Source organism: Tenrec ecaudatus, chromosome 18 (assembly GCF_050624435.1).
Source record: "Tenrec ecaudatus isolate mTenEca1 chromosome 18, mTenEca1.hap1, whole genome shotgun sequence".
Classification (NCBI taxonomy): domain Eukaryota; kingdom Metazoa; phylum Chordata; class Mammalia; order Afrosoricida; family Tenrecidae; genus Tenrec; species Tenrec ecaudatus.
In genome coordinates, this window is record NC_134547.1 from 15,752,134 (window position 1) to 15,772,568 (window position 20,435).

Consider the following 20,435-nt stretch of genomic DNA (forward strand, 5'->3'; position numbering starts at 1 on the left):
AATATTCAGAGATGAACTCTTGGTAACTTGCAGGGGGTGATGACCTGTCCTCCCACTCTCTTGGGGCCCAAATGAGTACAGGGAGCCTGGTTGAGCTGGAGGCACAAGTTCCAGTTCTGACTTCTGCATTCTTGTTCAGAACACGAAGACCCACTCACACCCACCACAGCCCGTGCTTGGTCGTGCTCTGTAGCCCAGAGGGTTTCATGAAGCAGGTTTCTGCAGGTGCCAAAGGTGTGGGCTTCAGTGAGATGTGCTGAATGGCGCCCCACCTGGGCTGTCCACATTCTGACCCTTGGAACCTGCGGTTGTATTATCTTCTGCTGGCAAAGGGGATGTTAGAGAAGCGATCCAGTTAAGGACTTTGAGGTGGGGAGATCATCCTGGATGATCTGGGTGGGCTAATGCAGTCATGAGGGTCCTTTAAAAAGGGAAGCAGGGGAACCACCCATAGGGTTTCTGAGGCTGTAAATCTCCCCTCCCCCCCAAACAGTCTTATTGGCATACAATTCACATATCATATAATTCAGTAGTTCAACCACAATCAGATTTAGAACATTTTCTTCATTCTTAGCTCTCCATTTATCCCCAACCATCCCTGCCATCCTCCCAAGGAGCTATTAATCCAGCTACTTACTGTCTCTATAGATTTACCTGCCCTGGATTTCATAGACAGGAAAAAAAAACAACAACATCAAAAGTCAAACAAACAAAAGAAAACACTAACAAGAATAACAGAGCAAAACAGATAAAACACCCAATGGAACAGAAATCAGGCAATATGAAAAAGTAGAACAAATTTAGGTGGACCATCAGGGAGAGCAAATGGTAGGATGCTAAATGTGAACCTAACTGCATCTACAACAATGCACTTTCCAATGTGTCCCACACTTAGCCAGGCTATTCATATCTCTGGTCCAGGGTCAGAGGGGGACTCACCAGGACTTCATCCTCATGAATTTAGCCTTCACTTAAAAAAAAATTGAACTAGCTTGGCAATGGGTCAGAAAGGCAGGTTGTTAATCTATGCACACAGACAGCTCCATCATTTCCCCCCTAAGAAGTGGCTAATGGGTTTGAACTGCTGACTTTGCGATTAGCAACGAATGCTTAACCCACTAGGCACCTGTGCCCCTATACGTAGGCTTTCGTAGCTGGAAAGAACAAAGAAGAGATGGGTGCTCCTCTAGCATCACCAGAAGAGAGCTGAGCCTATGCAGACACTGTGGCCCTTCATGCCCACCCCTGGTTACAGATCCAACAGGGACGCCTGCACATGCCCACCAAAGCACAGGCATGGCCGCAGCAACACTCTCTGTTAAGTGCCCCAAATTGGAAACATCCAAATGCCTATCAACTGTAGGATTGAGAAATCAGTGGTCATAGATGCACACTGCAGGAGACTGCACAGCCCCAAGGAGGAGGAAAACTTGAATGACCTGCAGCACCCTGTGGATAAAGCTCAGGGCTTCCAGAATGTTGAATGAAAAAGACACTCTCAATTCCTTGTCTCTGGAAACAGGTGGAATGAACCTGTGCTGTTGGTGGGCTCCCCCGGGGGAGAGGGAGGCAGATGGGTGGAGTGCACACCGGGAGAGCAAGTCATGGCCCAGAGATCCAGGAGGCATGCTTCCTTTGTGACCCATCATCCAGAGGTCCCCTTGGGCTATGTGCACTTTTCCAGACAAACGTTATGCTTCAAGAAGCAGTGTTCTTTTCCCCGGGAAATGAAAAAAACCTCCTTAAAGTTCTCCACCTTCCTAATGCCAGACTCTTTCATATAGTTCCTCATGTTATAGGGACCCCCCCAGCCATAACATTACTTTCGTTGTTACTCTGTAACTGCAATTTTGCTACTGTTAGGAGTCGTCATGTAAATATCTGATCTGTAGGATGTATTTTCTTTCTTTAAAAAAATAATTTTATTAGGGGTTCATACAACTCTTATCATAATCCATGCATACATCAATTGTGTCACACATATTTGTGCATTCATTGCCTTCATCATTCTCAAAACATTTGCTCTCCACTTAAGCCCCTGGCATCAGCTCCTCATTTCCCCCTTCCCCCTCCCTCATGAACCCTTGATAATTTAAAAATTATTATTTTGTCATATCTTACACTGTCTGATGTCTCCCATCACTCACTTTTCTGTGGCCTGTCCCCCAGGGAGAAGGTTATAGATCCTTGTAATCGGTTTCCCCTTTCCACCCCATTCTCCCTCCACTCTCACCACTGGTCCTGAAAGGGTCATCATACACCCTGGACTCCCTGCATTTCCAGTTCTTATCTGTACCCGTGCACATCCTCTGGTTTAGCCAGATTTGTAAGGTGGAATTGGGGTCATGATAGTGGTGGGGGAGGAAACATTTAGGAACTAGAGGAAAGTTGTATGTTTCATCGTTGCTACACAGTTGTGAATTGAACATCATGAAAGCAGAGTTATGAATCACAAAAACAATATGTCATTACATATTGTGGAATATTTATTTCTAATGACTAATCAATGAAATTTGGTCTTGAAGCATGGTGCCACATGGGTAGCAGTCTTCACACCAGGCACGCGTAGGTAGGCGTATCAGCATGTGGGCGGACACGCCTGGAGACAGCTAGAGGAGCGGTGTCTGGGTTCCTAAGACCATCAGAAATATGGGTTTTACAATGGTCTTAGGTGACCCCTGTGAAAGGGTCATTCGACCCCCAAAGGGGTCATGACCCACAAGTTGAGAACCGCTGTCTTATAGGCGTCATCTCCTTTCTACGAGGCAATCAAAACTGCCAGTGGCTTGTGGAATGGCTAAGAAATCAGTTGTCTGGAAATAACTCCAAACTCCTTTTGCGAAGGAATGACTAAATAAACGGTGGTGCCCGTGCACAGTGGAATAGTATGTATTCCGAAAGCCAAGGACAAGACTGTCTCACGCTTCATGACAAAATGGGAGGAGGGGTGGGGGTGGGGTGGGGAGGACCAGGGAGGGGGGAGGGCCAGGGAGGGACTGAGTGATGGTGGAGAGTGGGGGCGGGGGAAAAAGAAGAGGCACCTCCATGGGGGTTTCTCAAATACCACCAGAGTTCTGATGAGATAGGCTACACAACGGCATGTGGTAGGCAGGAAATTCAAATGGAAGGGGAAACTAATAAAAGATATAGCATTTTTTTTAAATGAGAGTTTACAGCCTTGAAAATCCTCCAAATTCCTTACCCAACAGATCTAAACATTGGTCTAAGATAGAGATTCTCAACCTGTGGGTCGCGACCCCTTGGGGGTTGTCAAAGGACCCTTTTCCCAGGGGGTCGCCTGATTCCTAATAGTAGCAAAATGACAGTGATGAAGTAGCAACGAAAATAATTTTATAGCGGGGGGGGGGTCACCACCACATGAGGAACTGTATAAAAGGGTCGAAGCATTAGGAAGGTTGAGAACCACCGCTCTAAGAGGTCAGAAAAGGAGGAAAGTAACATGGAAACATTCAATGCATTGGTGGCACGTGAGTAGTTTCAAAAACTTAAACAGAAAGAACGAATTCCATTGTGCCCACACACTCACTGCCAGAGCTCATATCAACTCTCACTGCCATCGCTCATATGAGCTCAAGCTCACAGCGAGCCTGTAGGAGAGGGTAGAACTGCCCCTGTGAGTTTCTGAGACTGTCCTGCCCACACGAGGACAGGCACGCCCATAGTTGCAATGGGTCTCTATTCCAATCACTTTGCAAGTTGGTACTGATTGAAGTCAAACACCCCTTTCTGATTCCCCTTGTTTTCATAGGCTGCTATCTGGCAGTACTTTGAATTATAAATGGTAACAGTGAACATCTTCCAGTGAACACTGGAGACAACTTCAGCAAAGGATGCACAGCAGACTCGTTTGTTGTAAATATCACTAAAGGTAAAATGTAGCACACCCCTCCCCTCCACCAAGGAGAGAGACAGTTGTAAATGTGAGTGTCATGACTTGAATATATCCTAAAGTAGAGGACTGAAATCAAAGACAAATCCATGGCCATCAAGTCGATTCCTACCCATATCAACCCCATAGGACAGAGTAGAGCGGCTCCTTAGGGTTTCTGAGACTGGAAATCTTTATGAGAGCAGACAGCCTCCTATTTCTTCCACAAGTGACTGGTGGGTTTGAACTGCTGACCTTCAGGTTAGTAGGCTAATGACTAACCCACTGTGCCATCAGAGATCCACATCCTTTGTACACCTATACAAAGTATACATATAGATCCACACAAACACCTACCCATCCTGGAAAGTCACACACATACAATCTACATACACATATACATGTATAAATAAACACACATAGACCAACTACGCTGTTGGCCACCGTTATGTATGCAAGGATCATTCACGTGGGTCTCATCACTGTGTCTAAGTAAGATGAGGGAAACGTTATGAAAGAAGAAAATGACACTGGCCAAAGTCCCCATTTCAGTCTGGTAAAGAAAGACGGTGTATAGAACAATTCTTCCAGGGGCTCTTAGACCATTGTTCTGAAAAACAGGAAGTTGGGTCAAGAGGGAAAGCCAGGCTTATTCAGTGAGGGCATCAGTGTCCTGACCCCGAGGAAGGATTCTTAGCCTTGCACTATCCTGAAGAGTGAGACACAGTCCTAAGTCCCTCCATTGAGGAGCTCCATTGGGGGTACCTAACCTCGGACATCAGGTTCAAAGTTCACACTACTTTGTGTTTGTATGGTTAGCAGCTCAAAAGGTGCTAGAGGAACAACGAGTGAGTCATTGACTACGTGAGCGTCAAAGACAGGATGCCCTGTGCCACCATTAGAGTTCATGGTCAGGCTGCCCGTCACAATACATTACTCTTTTACAATGAAATAGAAAGAAGCAAACATTGTTCCAGTTTGATGGTTATGCGCCTAATTGTAATACAATCAAAACACAATCAAGGCTCATGTTTGGAGAACTCAGGTCGTTATTGAGCAAAGTGACTCTGTAGAACATTGTTGTTGTTAGGTGCCATTGGGTCGTTTCCGACCCTGTGCACAACCGAGGGACACACTGCCCCGTCCTGCATCAGCCTCACCTGTTCCTGTGCCTGAGCCCCCTGTGGCAACCACCATGTCAGTCCATCTCTTCGAGGGCCCTCCTCTTTTTCGCTTCCTTCCACTTTACCAAGCAGGGTGTCCTTCTCCAGGGACAGGGCATGTTATCAGGTGAGACTAGTCCTGAATAACTTACCTTCTCAAAAAAAAATTTAGTTCTGACTTCCGGCAAAATGGCGGGCCAGGCAGACACGCTACATGCTCTCAGCAATGAAGGAAGAAGAGACCAGATCAACAAGTGTGATAGTCACCTAATCTGGTGTCAATTTGAGGATTAAGAGTGTAGGGGTGGAGTCTGGGCTGTCAATCTGGAGATAGCCAATGAGACTTGTGGGGCCATGGCCTTCTGAGAATTCTGGGAAATCTGGTATTTCTTCCTTGGATGTGGGAGACACCTCCCTCTCTCTGCTACTCACTGGGAGACATTGCAGAAGACAAGCTACATGGACACAAGCAGACCTCGGAAGCCGGAGAAGTCACAGAGAGACCCCTGGCAACGCTGAGATGTTTCCAATGACACTGGACCCAAAGACTTTCCACCCACTGGCCTGTGATCTTCTGCATTCGGCATCATTGCATGTTTTTTGTGAGTCTGAAGATGACTTTATAGATTGGTATCAGACATATGGGATAATATCGGACTTTTGGACTTGATCTGGACTAGGTTGGGATGTTTTCTCAATGTTCAATTCCTCTTGTATATAAATCTCTTTCTTATACACATATGTGTGTCCATGGATTTGTTTCTCTAGTCTACCTAGAATAACACAACCAGGGACTATGTTAATCCTGGAATCTGCCTTTCAGAAGAAAGGCTCAAGGAATGGATTGAATATCAGCTAGGAGAAGAAGCTGAACAGAAGCAGTTGGAGAGGAAGCAGACAGATAGCTGATGTCACACAGCCATCTTGAACATTTCTAACACACCCCCTGGAAAAAAAATCCCTAACCCACTGCTATTAGGTCTATTCTGACTCCTCCTGTAGGATAGAGTAGAACTGCATGTTTGGGTTCTATAGGTATTAAATATAGGTTCTATAGGGCTTCTGGGATTTTTAAATCTACGTGGGGACAGACAACCTCATCTTTCTGTGGCAGAGTGGGCTGGTGACTGATGAGCATCAGCTCAATCTAGACCCACTACCTTCCCCCCTTGCCCCACCGATATCCTTCACTAGCCAGGAAGCCCTTGGGGCTTCTATGCGCAGAATTAAAAAAATATCTGATTTTTCATTTTATTTTACTTTCCAACAGTTTTATTGACACATAATTTACATATCATAGAACTGAATTGCTCAATAGTTCAAACATATCAAGGGGGAATTGTACAATCAACACCACAGTCATCCTAGAGCACCCCCCCATTCTTCCTCCCCCCCCTTAGTTGATCTGCCCCCAAAGTGAACTGTTCCTTCATGATCAGCTCCCCCTCCCACCTTTATTAATTACTCCCAAACTCCCCTTCCCCTCCCTATCAACCACCCCCCTCCCTTATATTCCCTGTCATACCTTGCATCGCTTATTATCATTATACATCCACTCCTCCTGTGCGTCTCAGCTGGGAAACTTCACAGAGAATGAAAAACAAATCACCCTAAGGTGCTAAAGATAAGATCATATTAGTATAAAAGCAAAAATACGAATAATCCATGAGAGGGAGAAGACCCCATCAACATTCAAGAAGATTTTGTCATGGATCTAAGAGATATTTGCCCCCAGAACAAATTCAGGACATGTCAATGGGGAGGTCAACTGGCCAAGTATCAAGTTCTAGCCAGCATCATCGAGCTTCCAGTGGTCTCTGTTAGGAGAGCTAGGGGGCTGCTCGGGACTCTTGCCTTTGGTTATAAGTGGATCTGCCAGTGGCTCGGTCTGTATGTCCAGTTTTGATTGTGTTTTTAAATGTAGTCTTGATTGACTGAGTCAAGGCCTCTTCCCCGACCTGTAGCTATCGCAAAGTTGTCTTTCTTCTTCTTTTTTACAAAAAAAAAATCATTTTATTGGTACTTCACATATCATACCATTCAATAGTTCACCCATATCAAGAAGAGTTGTACAATCTTTACCACAATCAATTTTAGAGTATCTTCATTTCCCTTGTGCTCCTTGCTATACATGTATATATATATTCAATTTTTGCCCAAAATAGAAACAACAAAAAGTTCTCCAATTCAACAAAAGTTGTCTTTCTGCCCTGGCTAGCTCCTATCTCATTCTTATAAATCCTTGTATTTGCTATAGACATTTTCTGTTTATGTATCGCCCCCTCCCCCCCCCCCCCCCGCCACCGCCTCGGGCCCCAACCCAATGCCTTTTTTAATTTCCAAACTTTAAATTGTGATTTGGGTGAAAGTTGACAGAGCAAATTCGTTCTCTAGTCAACCATTCATTATAATTTGTGACTTTGATGGCAACCCTCCCCCTGTCCCCGACCCTCCCTCCTGAGCTTTATCCCTGGTGAGTGTGGCCCTGTGTTTCCAGGCACTTGGTTGTTCTATGGAGTGTGTTACTGGTCACTGCAGAGGCCTGCCTATTGTCTGGTGAAAGTTGAACCCCAGGGGCGAGGTCAGGTCAGTGAGTTCAGTTTCAGGTCTGAAGGGCCACAGTCTCGTGGGTTCCACCAATCTCTACCCGACCAGTCAGCCTGATACTTTATTATCATCATGTTGAGTCTTCTCTGGAGGCCTCTTAGATAACGAAAACATGCTAATCCCTGGGGAAAATAACATGGCTTTAGAAGTTATCACTCAGGAACCAAGGACAAAAGTCAAATTTGTTTGGTAGAGTGAATGAAACCCTGCAAAGGAGCACCGAGCTTCCTCAGTAATCCCGCAGATTTTATTTAAGTCCATGTTAGTTCCCCTAATGCAAGACCAGTATTGACGTGGTCTCCTATGATCACTATGGACTTTTATGCTAAAGCAATGGAAACTCAGCGAATGCATGCTGACCAGAGTGCTGGTATGTATTATAAGAACTGCCTCTTTTCCAGTGTCCTGATGAACAGCGATTCTTACCCGGAGGGCAGAAGCCAGGAGTTTGAGGATGTGTGAGGATCAGCATGGAGGGGCACAGAGGGGCACAAAGACCAAATACAAGAGGTGCGTATCAAACACAGATGAGAATGTGAAACAGCAATGAGATGCAAGGCGAGAAGGGAATTCGGCAACTACAATTGGACAGAGGCATCAGGATGGTGTTTGTGGCCTGGGTCTCTGGTGGTGGGGGGTGCGTTTGTGGTAAAACGTGGGGTAGTCATATGCTGCTTTCTCTGATGGTGTCTCTTTAGAAGAAGCATCACAGAGCTACTGGTCCAGAGCATGACAATGAACACAGCAGGGCTGACTGTCCCCAGGATGACGATGCTTGTACTGCGATGTGGGAAGGAGCGGAACACACAGCTCTGGTTGTATGTCTGTCGGACCAGTGATTTTCAAGGGAATCTAGCTGCCCATTCTGTGCCACCCTAACAACTGGTATGCTGGTGCCCAATCAGCAGTGGCACAGCCCCTGTGTCAGTCCATCTCATGGAGGATCTTCCTCTTTTTTTTCACTGCCCCTCCACTTTGCCAAGCAGGATGTCCTTCGGCAGGGACTGGTCTCTCCTGAGAACATACCCAAAGTACGTGAGACGAAGTCTCGCATCCTTGTTCTAAGGAGCATTCTAGCTGTATTTCCTCCAAAGAGGAAACGCGGGACTTTCAGTTCTCCTGTGATCTCAGGAGGAGGCATTTTTGCAAGTGTTGAATAAGGGATTCAACTCTTTTCTGTTTTCCCAGCATGGCTGAATTGGCTTTGCATTGCATCAGCTTGCATTCAGCCTTCCTACTGCTTGGCAGAGCTCTTGAGGTCTCTTGTGTTCCAGGGGGTCCTGGTGATGTAGGGGGAATGCTTTGGGCTGCTAAATGCAAGATCAGCAGTTTGAAACCAGCAGCCTAGATGAGGCTTTCTGCTCCCGTGAAGAGTCACAGTCTGGGGAAACCCACGGGGGCAGCCCCCCGCCCCTGCTGTCCTACAGGGTCACTATGAGCTGGTCTCAGCTGCATGGCAGTGAGTTTGTTTTGTTCTTGGTCCTCCACCGAACAGCCGAGAGAGCAGAGAGACAGAGGGGCAAAGGGATGGCCAAGGGTAAGGAGAATGGACCAGGGTGTGATGTCAGGAAGAGGTGAAGTCAGACCTCTGCTCTGTCACTTCCTGCCTCTGTGGATTTGCACTAATGCTTTCTTCTCTCTTGACTTCAGTTTCCTGTGGAGCAAAGAGGGGATATGACACTGAAGCCCATGAAAGCCAGAATGTGGAGGCCTACCTTATTTTTCAGGATCTGGTACATTTTCTGCCTTTGCCAGGGTGCTGTCTTGAGCACGTGTCTATCACCCTCTGATATAAAGTTTATTGAGTCAACCTGGCCGATAAACACATGTGGGGTTAATTGAAGGGAGGAATGATAAATGGCTCAGTGAGCCTCGCCTTTCCAGTTCTCGGGTCTCTTGTTTTCTGATGGTCAGACCAGGGTGCAGCTGCCTTAGCCAATTCCCTGCTTCAGCTAGCAAGGCTGACTTCCTGCAAGACATCCCCAAGAAGAAGCCGCATGGACCTACCCTGATGCAGCTCTGGATGCTGGAGCAGCCTTGTGAAGACTTCTGTTAGTGCTGAGATACTTACACGTTCACTGACTCGGCTTTCCTCCTGCAGCCGGCATAACTGTGTGTGTTTTGTGAGATGGAGAAGGACTTTTTGGATTGGTGTTGGACATATGGGTTAATGTTGGACTTGTGGGCTTGGGCAGCACTGGGTTGGGATGTTTTCTTGATATGCACTTAACCTTTATATAAAACTCTTACACATGAGTTTCTGTGGATTTGTTTCTCTAAAGTACCCAGACTAACACATTATGGTACCAGGGGTGGGGTACTGGAGAAACAAATCATAAGATGGAGAGTAGATGTTTGCTTGACCTCTCTCTCATAGATATTTTTCTTTGTCTAGCCAGAGGGGAAAATATGGGAACTATGAAAATAGAAAGCTTGTAAGCCCACTTGCTTTCAGCCATTAAAATTTGGTCTTTAGATGGGTTTAGGCCAGGTCTGTAAAGAAAGCTTTGGAAATATATGCCCCCCGCAAAATATTTAAAAAAGAAAAAGAAAAAAAATATATGCCCCACCCAGTGCTTTGGAGTACTCAGGAATCAATGGTCTTTGTCAGAAGCTGGGAAAAAATCTGGAGCCATGAAGAAAACTCCTCTCTGAGACTGAACGTTAAAGAGGGCCTGTGGGCAGGCTGAGATGCTTGCTAGGTGACCACCTGGGTCTACTTGTTGAGTGGAAGTGGGGAAATGCAGCAATAAAGAGATGGGTTGAGTTTGGCCACTGACACCTGTGGACTTGGTTTACAGGAAAAAGAGAAGATGAGAGCGGGTTGACTGGTCTAAAGTTCATGACCTAGCACAAGGGGGCTAGGCTTGTTGAGTATTTGTGAGTGCATATGGTCTAAAGGCAACCATTGGGCACCCTGTGGAGGCTGAGTAAGGCAGTCCACACTGAGTTGACCAGAACCCAACCAGATGGAGATTTTTGAGCCTGTGAACTGGTGCATATTGTTGCTGACTTTATAGATGATCTGTCCGGATTTGACTTTGCTTATGGATGCAGACTTCACAAAGTTAGAACTGGAATGAAGATTCTTCATGTTGGAAAATATGATTGTCTCCTCAGAGCACTGGGTTGATATAAGTGGGCAGTATATAAATTGGGGGGATAAAGGCATGAAGTGGTTGGCTTACAAACTTTCGTAGGTGGGGGATCATATTCATAGGATTAAGGTGTAGGTGTTACTTAATTGCAGTTGTTAGGTTCACGAATTATGTACAGGTGTCAAGTTGGCAAGGGGTGGATTGATATAGTTAAAGTTTATTGTGCCAACCTGGCCGATAAACACATGTGGGGTTAATTGAAGGGAGGAGAGATAAATGGCTTGGTGAGCCTCACCTTTCTAGTTCTTGGGTCTCTTGCTTTTTGATGGTCAGACCAGGGTGAAGCTTAGTTCCCTGCTTCAGCTGGCAAAGATCACTTCCTGCAAGACATCCTCAAGGAGAAGCTTCATGAACCTACCCTGATGCAGCCCTGGGCACTGGAGAAGCCAAGTGGAGACCCCTGCCACTGCTGAGATGCTTATATGTTCATTGATTCAGCTTTCCTCCCACAGTGGCATCATTGCGTGTGTTTTGTGAGATGGAGGAGGACTCTTTGGATTGGTGTCGGACATATGGGCTAATGTTGGACTTGTGGGCTTGGGCAGCACTGGGTTGGGATGTATTCTTGATAAGCACTTACCCTTTATATAAAAGTCTCTTACACATATGAGTTTCTGTGGATTTCTTTATCTAAAGTACCCAGACTAACATACCCTCTATTTAGTGGGCGGAAGTAGGTGGTGGTGAGGTTATGTATACGGCTGCGGTCTATATGGTCAGCAGTTCGAAAGCCCAGCAGCTCCGAGGGAGAAAGATTGGGCTTTTTATTCCCCTAACTAGTTAGAGTTTCAGAAACCCACAGGGGGTCTCTATGAGCCAGCATTGACTCCATGGCAGCAAGTTGGATTTTGGTTTTCTGTTTAGTGGGAAATTATTTGTTTTCCTTCTCTGACAGGTTTCCACCCCACTTAGATTCCAGCTCTTGCAGGTTTACTGCAATAGCTAATCGGTCCCATGGCAGGACTCTTTCCTGAGGTGGGGACGTTGTGTATGTGGGGGGCTTACTCTTTCTCACTTTCCTTATCTGTATCATGTGGCTAGTACTGGTTCCAAGGAGGCCGGGTGACATGACGGGTAGGCACCCAACTGCAGGCAGAAAGGTCACTGGTTGGAATCCAGACTGCTGCTCCTTGGAAGAAAGGCCTGGAGACTTGCTCTGTCCAGAGTGCAGGCTAGGAAACCTCACGGAGCAGCTCTGCTTTGCCATGCGGCGTTGCTCTGTGTCAGAGTCAACCCACTGGCACCCAACAACAAACACAACACACAACAGTAAGGGCTTCTCTCTCAGAGGGTGGTATGAGTCTGCATATGCCAAGGCTCCTAGAGCAGTGGTTCTTAGCCTTCCTAATGCTATGGCCCTTTAATACAGTTCCTCATGTGGTGGTGACACCCCAATCATACAACTATTTTCGTCACTACTTCATCACTGTCATTTTGCTACTGTTATGAATCGGGAGACCCCTGTGAAAGGTAATTCAAGCCCCAAAGGGGTCAGAACCCACAGGTTGAGAACTGCTGTCCTAGAGGAATATGTTGTTGAATCGGTTCTGACCCATAGCAACCTAGGCACAGCAGAATGCAACACTGCTCTGTCCTACGCCCTCCTCACCATTGTTCCTATGCTTGAGCCCATTGTTGCAGCCACCATGTCTATCCATCTTGTCAAGGTCTTCCTCTCTCTTCCTCACCCTCTGCTTTACCAAGCAGGATGTCCTTCTCCGGGGACTGGTCTATCCTGACAACGTGTCCAGAGTTTGTGAGATGAAGAATATACCATGTAGTAAATACCCCCAGGGTTTTCATTGGCTGATTTGGGGAAGTTGATTGACAGGCCCCTCTTCCTAGTCTTGTTTTAACCTGCGAGCTTTGCTGAAACCCATCCCACCTCGCACAGGCACAGCAGAGCCAAATGCTGGCCAGCTCTGCCATTCCCATGATTGGTTCAGCATGAGACCACTCTGATGCACTGAGTTGATTACAAGTTTCTTTTCGATTTATTTAATTGTTTGTGCTGAGACTAGACAACAAAAGCCCATTGCTGCAAGTCAGTTCTGACTCACGTCAACCTTGTAGGACAGAGTAGAACTTCCATGGAGGGTTTCCAAGGTGGGGATCTTTCTGGATATGGGATGCTACCTCTTCACCCAGAGCGGATGGTAGGTTTGAACTGCCAACCTTTTGGTAGTGGCTGAGCCTTCACCACTGAGCCACGAGGGCTCAATCATTTGTACAGATACAATCCAGGGACATTGATGATGTGTTTCCAATTGTACAAACACTCTCGCCCTCCTTTTTAAAAAAAATATGTCCCTTCCCATTTCCATACACTCCCTTGCCGCTCTGTGTCCTACCTTTTTGACGTCTGGGCTGCCCCTGTCTTGTCTGTTGGATCACATAGAAACAGATCTTGAATGAGCAGAATGCTCGAAGCAGGCCTTCTGTCCTGCCCACCGCCATTGAGGGGTGGCAATGAGCCAGACTCTTGGCTCAAACCCCCAGCCCCTCACTGCCATCAAGTCGGTGTCGACTCATAGTGACTCCAGAGCACAGGGTAGACAGGTCCCTAGGGGTTTCCAAGACCCATCTTTCTCTAGAGGAGCAGATGGTGGTTTCGAACTGCTGGCCTTGCAGATCGCAGCCCAAAGCATCACCATGATGTCACTGGGGCTCCTCTATTAGTTAAGCTAAACTGGTTTTAAGAAGACTTGGTGGGGGTCAGGGTGGGGGATTGATTTGGTTTAAAAGTCATCTCAGGGGAATAGTTTGGAGAGGGCATAGAGTTTTTTTTAAACCATTTTATTGGGGGCTCATGCAACTCTTATCACAATCCACCCATCCATCCCCTGTGTCAAGCACATTTGTACATTTTTTGCTCTCATCTCCAAACATTTGCTTTCTACTTGAGCCCTTGGTATCAGTTCCCCATTTTCCCTTCTCTCTCCCCACCATCTCCTCCCTCATGAACCCTTGATAATTTATAAATTATTATTTTGTCATGTCTTATACTGTCCAATGTCTCCCTTCACCTACTTTTCTGTTGTCTGTCCCCCAGGGAGGAGGTTATATGTGGATTCTTGTCATCGGTTCCCCCTTTCTACCCCACCTTCCCTCCACCCTCCCGGGATCACCACTTTCAGCACTGGTCCTGAGGGGTTCATCTGTCTTGGATTCCCAGTGTTTCCAATTCCTACCTGTACCAGTGTACATCCTCTGGTCTAGCCGTATTTGTAAGGTAGAATTGGGATCATGATAGCGGCAGTGGTGGTGGTGGTGAAGTGTTAAAGAACTAGAGGAAAGTTGTATGTTTCATCATTGCTACACTGCACCCTGTCTCCTCCCCATGACCCTTCTGTAAGGGGATGTCACGTATAGAGTTTTTACTGGCTGATTTGTGTGTGTGTAGGAGTCATACTGGTGGAGTGAGTTCCATGTTGGGCAGCTAAAGGTAAGTTCAGCAGCTTGAAACCACCAGCGGCTCCTCGGGAGGAAGATGAGGCTGTCTACTCCTATGAGGGTGGTACAGGACCAGACAGAGGACCCTTCTGTTGGACAGAGAGCTGCTATGCCTTGGGGCTGACTGGAGGGCACCTGCTTAATGACCATGAAGATTTACAGCATCAGAAACCCATGTGGGCAATCTGGCTCTGTCCTATATGGTCGCTATGCTTTGGAATGGACTCAATGGTTGTGAGGTTTGTTTGTTTGTTTTTTTAAAAAAATTTATCTTTGGTAGCATTTCACCAGGCCTTTCTTGCTAGTCTGTCTTGGTCTGGAAGCTCCACTGAAACCTGTTGGGCATCACAAGAAGACCTCCACTGACAGACAGGGGTCAGCTGCACATGAAGTGAATTGTTTGGGAATTGAATCTGGTCTCCCACATACTCAAATTCACTGCCATTGAGTCAATGCCGACTCCTGGTGATGCTATAGGACAGGGTGGAACTTCCCCATGTGGGTTTCCTAGGCTGTAACTCTTTATGGGAGCAGAAAACCTCACCTGTCTCCTGAGGAGCAGCTGGTGGTTTCGAACTGCTGGCCTTGCAGTTAGTAGCCCAGTGGGTAATCACTATCCCACCAGGGCTCTGGTCTCCTGCACACCCCCACTGTTCCCACAGCACACAGGGGGTGCTCCGTACTGACAGAAGGTGACATAGGCTGTCCAAAAGAGACCACAGAGAAAGGGATGACTACCGTGAAATTTCCCACCCCCCTATAGCTCCTGGAGGATGTCACCAAGGGGCAGGCTGCGGCACGTTCAGGAAGGCTGCCTAAGGTTTCAGAGTCTTCCTGGGCTTGTGTCTGACAAGGTCACAGCTCAGTACTGGGGGCATCAGGGAGCAGCGGGGTGGACGGGACCTGCTCATCAGCCCGGGGAGAAGCGTGGGTGTCTAGTTTCTGTATACCAATGAGCCGTTCCTTAAGGAGGCAGCTGGCCGCCCTTGAGTCACGGGATAAGTGATCCTTGTCCTCCCCAACACATCTTCTCTTGAGAACACGGAGCTTTCCCCTGCAGCTTCTCTCCTTTGTTCTTTTCTAGCCCTGATCACTCACCCGGTTCCAGGGATTCTGGCCACCCATGCCTGCTGTCTCAGCCTTCCTTGTGGCTTCTCCAACACAGGCTTCCCCTGGCGCGTCTCCGCTCAGTGCTCCCTCTCCATCCCCTAGCTGTAGTGTGCAATGGAATTGATTGCAACCCCAAGGGATGGAGTAGAACTAGTTTCCCCGCTGGGTCTTCATAGGAACAGATCACTGTGGGGCTTTTCTTCTGTCGAGCTGCTGAGTGGGTTCGAACATCTGACCTTGCGGTTGGCACTTCACCACAAGTTAGCACGTAACCACTGCACCACAGCTCCTAACCCCCTGGCACCTCGCACCAACCCAGGGCTCCATAGACACCCCGCAGAGCTAATTCTACTCTAGGAAGCAAGGTTGACAGTGAAAATCGGCTTGATGGCATCCAGACGCTTCCATGGGCAAGGACTGAAGAAGCCCACGGGGACAGTTCTGCCCCCTCCTATAGGGTGGCTATGTGTTGGCATCGACTCAGTGGCAGTGAGTGAGGGTGAGCGTTGTCAATTTGGTCCCCTATCGGTAGTTCTTAGGAGCCCTGATGGTGCAGTGGTTACACCTTGGGCTGTAAGCCACAAGATCTGCAGTTCGAGACCCCCCTGGACACTTTTGACTCCCATAAAGAGTTACCATCTCCGGAACCCAGAGAGACGGTTCTGTCCTGCCCTACAGGGTCACCCTCAGTCAGAATGGACTCGATACCAGTATGGTTGGTTTGGAGGCAGCTCCTGAAAAAGCACAATGCCCATAGCAGAAATGTTCTTTACTAGTTAAGCCCCAGGCCCTCACACTTACTTGGCCTACCACCTCCTTTGCAGAAACAAAATTACCCAGCGTTCCCCGCTCCTTGTGCCCACCCTTGTTCCTGGCCTCCTCGTCATCTTCCACATCTTGTTCTTTGCTGTGCAGACTGCCTATCTTTTTGTTTTTCCTTGTCAGGTGGTGTCATGACATATTTATCTTCAGAACACGGACAGACTCTGCTAACCGAGTAGTCTCTAGCTTTGCCCATGTCTTGTGGCATCGCAGAGAGCCATCAGTGTTTTTGTGTGGTCACATAAGCCCCCGTGGGTTTTTGAGACTCTGACTCTTCATGGGAACAGAAAGCTTCATCTTGCTTGCTCAGAAGGACACACCAAGCATAAGCAAAGCTTCTCTTGGAGGACGCCCAACGGTGCAGCCACTGTGGAGAACAACTCGGTGGTTTCTAGAAAGTGGACAGATGGAAATGCTACAAACACAAGTGCTGTCGAGGTGACCGTGACCTGTGGTGACCCCGTGGGTGTCCTCGTAGAGCTGAGCTCCACTGGGTTTCCGATGGCTGTGACCTCTTGGAAGTAGATCCCTCAGGGGCACTTGAACGGATTTGAACTGCCAACCCCCAGGGCAGGGTAGTAGTCGAGCGCCCACTATTTGTGACACCCAAGAGCCTGTGGAAAGTCAACCAGCACACAAGAAAATGGACTGCCAGTTGGTGTGCCAGTTCTAGGCCCTAGCCTGTGGGCGGAGACTGCCTGGACCTGGGGAGAAGGAAGTGAGGGTGCTCAGGTGAGAGGGTGCTCAGGTGAGAGGTGGCTGAGCCAGACTGGCCAGGGGCGAGGACCGCGTGTGTGAGTGCTGCTTGGTGGGAGCCAATGGCGCCTGTGTCGGGGAAAGAATGCTCATCCCTCACCTCTGACGCACATTCTGGGACAGCCCCAGGCCCAGCACCGAAGGAGTCAACGGTTAACAATGAATTTCCCTGTGGAAAGCTGGGGTTGTGGCCGCGCAGGTTATCACTCTTTAATGCACTTTCCTCGTTGCTGGGGAGAACTTGCTCAGCGGAACATACACCCCCTTACCCACCTCTGTAGGTACCATTTGGTTACATAGATCACGTGCTTCCAGTGAGGCAACTATTCTCACTCTCCTTATCCAAACGGTGCCCCGCCCCCAGGACCATCAACCCACCACCGTCCCGAGGCTCCTATCGCATCTCGGGCATTCCTGTGGTCACTTTGATCCCAGACAGACCAAAGCCACTGCAGAACAGCCCTCCAGGACATTGCTAAATGGCGCCTTAGGGTTTCCGATGTCATCTTTCCAGGGGCTGAAAAGCTCATCACTCGCCCATGGAGCAGCTGATGGGTTTGTGCCCCTGACTTTTGGGGTTCGCAACTCCGTGGTCATCCATGTCACCACCAGAGCGCCTACAGGCTGTCAGTTCTGACTCAGAGCAACCTTAGGATGCACAGCCGAAACACTGCCGGTCCTGCGCCATCCTCACAAATATTCTTATGCCTCAGCTCGTGGTTGCAGCCACGGTGTCAGTCCATCTCCCGAGGGACTTCCTCACTTTCGATGCCCTTCCACTCTACCCAACGTGATGTCCTTCTCCAGGGACTGGTCTCTCCTGACAGTGTGTCTAAAGTACTTAAGACATACTTGCTTCTACAGAGCACGCTGGCTGTACTTCTTCCAAGACAGGCTTGTTTGTCCTTTTAGCCGTCCATGGTGCTTTCAATATTCTAGGCCAGGACCGCAATCCAAAGGCATTGATTCTTCTTTGGTCTTGCTTTGTTGATTTCCAACTTTCAAATACATTTGAGGTCACTGAAAATACCATGACGTGGCTCAGGCGCACCTTAGTCCTCAAAGTAGCATCCTTGCTTTTCAAGATTCTAAAGAATTGTGTAGCAGATAGGATATTGGGACTTCCTGAAGTCGTATTTCTCTCTTAACTTTCCCACAACCGTTTAGAAAGGTAAATGCCACTTGGACTTAGCCTATGGGTCCTACAGAAGTGGGAGGTGGGCTGGGTTTGGCCACGGGTGATGGTTTACTGGAAATATCATGCTTGTCTGTATTAGAATGTGGCGACAGAGTGGTGACACATTGGATTGGTTGTTAATCTCAAGGTCAGCAGTTCAAAATGACCAGGCGCTATTTTTTAGTGTAAATAATATTAAGCTTTTTACATGAGTATATTAGAGCTTATGCCTATAATTCATTATTTGTACATTAATCATTTTATTGGGGGGGGCTCTTACAAATCAAATGACAAACCATCATTCAATTGAATTAAGCACATTTGTACATCTGTTGCCATCAACATTTCCAAAACATTTTCTTTCTACTTGAGCCCTTGGTATCAGCTCCTCTTTTTCCTCCTCCCTCCTCCACCCTCTGAATCCTTGATCATTTATATATTATTGTTGTTATGTCATGTCATGCGCTGTCTGTTGTCTACCTTCACCCACATTTATATTATTCGTCCCTCTAAAGGGTGGGCTATATATCCAATCTTGTGATGGGTTCCTCCTTTGTCCCCCTTCCACCCTGCCACCTCCATCATCCTCCTACCCTCATGATATTGCTACTCCCACTACTGTTCATGAGGGTTTTATCTGTCCTGAATTTCATGTGTCAAGAGCTCTTTCATGTGTCAATGTGTATTCTCCAGTCTAGCTGGATTTGTAAGGTAGAACTGGGTCATGGTAGTGTGCCGGGGAAAATGCCCAGCCGATAGGTGCAATTGTACATTTAAGATGCATTAAGATGATAATAAAGTGATAGCATGAGAGAGAGAGGAGAGAGTCAAATAAATAAGTCAGACACAATTCATGGTAGCATACTCACCTCCTGGATGGCCATGATCTTACCAGCCAGGTCTGCACACAGCGTGGGCTGAGGTGAGGAGGGGCGGAGACCCGACAGTTGGCTGGCAACCCTGCAGGAGGCTGGAGACCCTGTTTATTGCTAACCAAGTGTTATATCTACTTAGGGGGCATGATTACAGGGAACCACACATGTCACAAGAAGGGGCTGTACAATAGGCAATACAAGCAATAGGAGGTGGATATACCATTGGCATAGTATAACAGGAAGGTGGATGAGCTGGGGGTGCACACATGACAGGAAGGGGTGGAACCAGAGGTATACATGTGACAAGAGGGGCAGACCCTAGATTCATGATGGCGGACTAACCTTGGTCACCCTTGGGTGGGCTTGACCTCTCTGGGGTCTCCTACAAGGAAATAGTCAACTACTATCCTTATTAGAAGGGAGTGGGTCCTACCTGTGGGATAAACAGTGGTGTCTGCTTGCTCTGGATGGCTGACAACCCTTAGGGAGAATAACTCCTGACCTACTTCTGTTGACCTCCACGTGTATAATCATTCGCCATGTGTAGCAAGCAGCTAAGTTCGGGGGAGACAACTTGGGAGAAATCTTTCTGTTTCCCACAGTAATGGGAAGGGGTGGTGGAAAGGAAGCATTCAGGAGCTAGAAGAATGATGTGTGTTTTGTCGGTGCTGTACTGTACCCAGGTTGAATTGTCCCTTCCTTGTAACCCTTCTGTGGGAGGATGTCCAATTGTCTCCAGATGGGCATTGGATCACCACTCCAATTCCCCTCATTCACATTGATATAATCGTTTGTTTGGATCTTTTGATACCTGATACCGGATCCCATTGATACCTCATGATCACACAGGCTGGTGTGCTTCTTCAATGTGGGCTTATTTGCTTCCCTGCTGGATGGCCGCCTGTTTAACTTCCAGCCTTTAAGACCCCAGGCAGTGTGTCTTTTGATCATCAGGCACCATATCCTCTCTTCACCACATTTGCTTATGTACCCATTTTGTCTTCAGTGATCATGCTGGGAAGGCGAGTATCAAAGAGTGCTAGGTTATTAGAACAAAGTGTTCTTGTGTTTTGGGAGCCTTGAGTAGTGGCCCAAAGTCCGTCTGCTATCTTAATACTTAACATATAAATAGATGTACATTGGCCTTTATCCCTTTCATTATAAATTAATACATTTACATATATACATGCCTCTAAGTATACTCTAGAAATAGCTTTTGATTCCTACTTCTTTCCTCTATTTCCTTTCACCTTCCTCCTCTCCCACCACCATGTTCATTCTACCCTCGGCTCTCAGGAATTCCTCTTGGATACATTGCACATGACCAAACCCCACTAGGCCTCCTTGCCACCAGTTTCAGATCTCTTGTTCCCTCATCCCTGAGTTTGTTGGTTCCCCCAACCTCCTCCCAACTCCATCCTCTAC